This window comes from Propithecus coquereli, unplaced genomic scaffold (assembly GCF_000956105.1).
Source record: "Propithecus coquereli isolate 6110/MARCELLA unplaced genomic scaffold, Pcoq_1.0 Scaffold151, whole genome shotgun sequence".
NCBI lineage: Eukaryota > Metazoa > Chordata > Mammalia > Primates > Indriidae > Propithecus > Propithecus coquereli.
Window position 1 is genome coordinate 1,182,689 of NW_012139525.1, and position 5,053 is coordinate 1,187,741.

General features: G+C 44.8%; 1 pseudogene; it reads right to left on the minus strand.

Annotated features, from left to right (window-relative positions):
- LOC105807100 overlaps positions 1-3,454 on the minus strand; it is a 6,189-nt pseudogene extending 2,735 nt beyond the window's left edge.
- Between the last annotated feature and the right edge of the window lie 1,599 nt (positions 3,455-5,053).

Here is a 5,053-nt window from a genome sequence, read left to right on the forward strand (position 1 = left end):
AAAGAAAATATTTTTGTACAGCTGTGCAATATGTTTGCATTTTAAGTAAGTGTTATTCAAAAGAATCAAAAAGTTAAAAAAAATCAAATAGTTATAAAGTAAAGAAGTTGCATTAAGCTAACGTTATTTTATTATTGAAGAAAGAAATTTGCTTTACAAATTTATTGTAGCCTATTTTTACAGTGTGTATTATGTATACAGTAGTGTGCAGTAATGTTCTAGGCCTTTTCATTCACTCACCACTCATTGACTCACCCAGAGCAACTTCCAGTCCTGCAAGCTCCATTCATGTAAGTGCCCTATAGAGGTGTACCATTTTCTAATCTCTTACTGTACCTTTTCTATATTTAGTTTTAGATACATAAATACTTACCATTGGGTTATAATTGCCCACAGCATTCAGTACAGTAATATGTTATACAGGTTGGTAGCCTTGGAGCAATAGGCTATACAATATAGCCTAGGGGTGTAGTAGGCTATACCATCCACGTTTGTATAAATACATTCTATAATGTTCACACAATGACCAAATTGCCTAGCAACACATTTCTCAGAACATAGCCCTGTTGTTAAGCAGAGCATGACTGTATCTATATATGCATAAATTTATAAGGTAATGTATTTACCAAACATTGATAATATAATTTCACATTTCTAATAAGAAAACTGTGAACTCTAATACTGCTTGTTCTCACCTTCCCCTTTCATTTGCTTTTACCTTCAAGCTAATAGCTGAATTTACTCTCTCAACTTTTTTTTTTTCTTTGAAGATTAAAGGCATGCCTAGCTTTGTACTGCAGCTGCCTGGACGGTTGACAGCCCATTAAACTAAAGTCACACTAGCTGTACATTTTAACGCCTTCATTCCAAAGTGCAATCAAAATGACTTTTTTTTATATATAAAAGTGGTGCCTTTCTGAAATATTTTGAGATGGATACATAACAGTTTCATAAAACCCTCTTGGCCTTTTGCATTTTTACAAAACATTGGAGTCAACGAAACTGATTAAATTTGGTTTCTAAGTTGGGACTTCTAAAGGGATTTTAGTGCATATGGAACATTTAATTCTGGTTTATTATTAACTCTAAAATAATTTTGGGAGTACATAATACCGTAATTGAGTAATCCTACATTGACTATGGGATTGCCTAGTGATGGATGAAAGCACCCCCATCAAAAAGGTAACAAATTTAAAAAATAATAAGTAAATAAAAACCTGGAAATGGGGGTGGAGGGGCCAAGATGATGGGCTAGAAGCAGCTGGCACACACTGTTCCCATGGAGAGGATCAAAAGCAGCAAGTAGACACTCACCTTCAGATGGACGTCTAAGAGACAGTGCTGGGATTCAACAGACAGGTGACAAGAGGCACCAAAAGCAAAGTAGAGGGAAGCGGGGAAACCCTCTTTGCCAGATCAGAGGTAGGCATGGGAGGCGCCTGCACGTGGGGCGGGGGCAGGTGAGAGATTCTGGAGCTCCACGGTCCCCCCATGAATTTAGCAACCCAAGCTGTGGGAGGTCCCCTCCACTCCTGTGGGCCTCTGGACCAACACAGGGAGCAATTAAGAGACTGCGTGATGGCATTGCTCCAGAGAGCAGGCACGTGGGGTCCTGCGGGCTTCTGAGCCCTGGGCGCTATAGCTGGCACCATGCTGAGAGCCCTGCCCCAGAGCGCTGCATCTTCCCGAGGACGAGGTCCGTAGTTGCTGCCTCCTCATCCCTGCTGCCAGGCCAGGGAGGGAGTGGGGAGGTTAGGTGTGCACCAGGGAACAAGTTCCACTGAGCCACTGATGCCGCCACTGCTGCAAGGGAACCCAGGCAAAAGTAAATATCCATGGCCACCCACCCTCACTGCTGCCACCTAGGGAGCCCCACACCAACCCTGCTGCTGCTGCTGCTGCCACTGGGGAACCCAGAGAGAGCAAATCCCCATGGCCACCTGCCCCTGATGCTGCTGTGCAGGGGGCCCTGCCCTGCCACTGCTGCTGCTGCTGTTGCTGAGGAACCCAGACAGGAGCAAACCCTCATGACCACCTGCCCTTGCTGCCACCACTAGGGGGATACGCCTTGCTACTACTGCTGCTGCAGGACCCAGGAAACCTCCAGCACCAACAACCTTTGCTATCACCACAGAGAGGGACCTGCCCTGCCCCAGCTGAGCCCTCAGCAGCAGACTGGCGACCAGCTTGCCCCTCCACGTGAACATCCCCAGCACCTGCCGGAAGCGTGACAACAGGGATCATCTGCCCCTCAGCACTGGCATCCACCGCCAGAACCATCAGCACAGATTTGGTTTTAGGGCCCACAGTGGCAGCAGGAGGGGTTTTAATGCTGGCCTCTGTCTCCTCCTCCTTGACAATGGCCATGCCAGGTAATGGTGGGGCACCAGGGGCTCCTGGGGGCACAGTCCTGGGCTAGCCAGCAGTTGCAGCAGCAGCACCCCACTCAATAATGACAGTGGTGCTACCTGGGAAGACCTTGAAGATGCGTGGCTGGCTGTCAGTTGTGAGGTCCTGGTCGAGGCATTCAAGGCTGACTCGTGGCACCTTGTGCACGAGGTCACTCATCTTGCCATCACCCAAGCGGGTCCTCTTTATACCTGACACATAGAGCTCTGCGCTTGAGCAGGGATCATCAAACCCCAAACCATAGCCTTCCTGCACATCCATGGGCTGGCCACTGCCAGAACCTTGCTTGCCCCAGGTCCCTGGGACTCTCGGAGGGGCTGTGGGCACAGGTCCCACCAACTTGGTGCCGGGACACTCTGCTATGATCTTGCCAAAGGCCTCAGCATACTTAGTGTAGGAGTTGAGTCTCACTGAAACGTCATCTCACTGTGTGGTTCCACGGAATCCACGATCATCTTGAGAGCTCAGTGCAGCTGGAAGTAGATCAACTTCTTAGAAAGCAGTAAGCCTGTGTTGTTGTCACTCTCCAGAGCCCAGGAGGCAAAATGCAGGATGCACTCCTGGTGCTTCTGGATCTTGGTCATGTTCCAGTACTGCTACACCAGGTGCTCTTGCTGCCCCTGTCACTTTCTGAATATCACTGACCAGCACACAACCCCACTTGTTCGATTCCTTCATTATCTGCAGGATGGCCATCTTGACATCCCCCTGCACATCCCTCTGGCATGTCAGACACCTGGCAGCTAATCTGTGAACCTCCTTTGTGCTCTTCTGCAAGGTTGCATGTTTGTCCCTGAGGCACTTCACCAGGAGATTTCACTGGTTCCCCACTGCATCCTCTAAAAACCAGTACTAATGGTTCTTGTGGGTATTAATCTGGCAGTCTCAGCATGTAAGGATGTCACAGTTCTCATTGAACAGCACAAGGGGTTCATGTTTATTCACATAGCAACAGAAAATATGCTCACCATCCTTGAGATTTGGCTGTCCCAGTGGAATGCACGGTGTGGTCCTTGGTGTACTACACCCGCTGGTGCACCTCCATGCAAGGGGAATAGGGAGATGCAGGAGAGTAGCAGGGTTACAGGCCCTCGGTGCATCTGCCCATCTCCTGCCTGAGCACTCTTCAAGAGTAGGAATCAAGCACACCACCCAGGGGCCTGGGAACCGGGGATTGCCAAACTTAGTCCATCACCACTGGGGCCTGAACACCCTCCCAGGGCACTGAGTTTCCACTGAACCGGTTCCAGCAACAACACAGTGGGTAACTACTGGTATGAGCTGAAAGGCAGTGTACCTCTCCCTCTGTACGCTGAGGAACAGACTTCCCAGCAGAGGAGAGTAGACACACTGCAAAGCTATCTGTTTCAAGCTGAGGGATGAGGTTCCATATGCGAAGGAACCAGAATAAGAACACTGGCAATGTGAAAAAAACAGGTTCTTTTAACACCCCCAAAGGATCACACTAGGTCTTCAGCAATGGATTCCAACCAAAAGGAAACCTTTGATATGTCAGACATGGAATTCAAAATATGGATCAAAAGTAAGCTCAATGGGATAGGATAAGGAAGTCAAAAATCAACCCAAAGAAACAAAAAAAAAAAGGAATTGAGGAGATGAAAGAAAAAGTCTCAGAAGAGAGAAGGTGGGAGGAAGGTGTGGAATGAAAAATTGTCTATTGGTTACAATGTACAATATTCAGATGACAGGTACATTAAATGCCTAAACTTCTTCACTATGTAATACAGCCACGTAACAGAAACCATTTGTACCCCTAAATATACTTAAATAAAAATTAACAACAACAAAAAACATGGAAATGATCTAACCTAATCACATTATGTCAGCACAACTGCCATTCCTAATTCATGGCATTTGATTATTGTTTTACTGTGCATTTGAGAAAAAATGTCATTATATATAGAAAATTTTATGCCCTTTATACTATATTTTAACTGTTTTGGAAGTTATTCTTCTACTCCCTATCCCAACTTCTCCAACTCACAGAAACTTATAGGTCAAGATGTTTGACATGTAAAAAAAATAGCCTAATGTTGTTGGGCAAGAAGTTTGCTTCCTAGCATATGTCTTACTCGTTTTAGCAATGCTTCAGCTGGAAATCAAATCAGCACTAGAAAAAAGTCAAATTCGCACAATTATTATGTGTTCCTAAAGTAAGGACAGGTTTTGAAAATGCAAAAACTTTTTATTAACACTTCTTCGCCAAGAAATCCCTATTTTAAAGATTGCCCGCATGCACGTCCTAAACAAGAGCTAGCCCAGATCACTGTGTGTAACAGTGATGGATGCTTGTTGTTATATAGTCAGATTGCTTATTCAGATCTGAACAAAATAGCAGTATATTCCACCTCTCCTCCACTTAGACTCTCTAAACTAAGAATAAATTGCATTGCCCTTTATGTGCATATTTCTCACTTGGAAGCAGGCTCTATCAATTCAAAAGTGTTAAATTTTTATGTTTTGGCACTACATAAACAAAAATTTAAATAAGTGGATAAAAGAAGCTGTTTGTTTTTTATTTAAATGAAGAAGTGCTAAGGAAACAAGTAAATTTGACATAAATAGCAACACTTGTAAACAAAAATTTAACAAGACTAAATTATAATAGCATATTTTTCAAAGC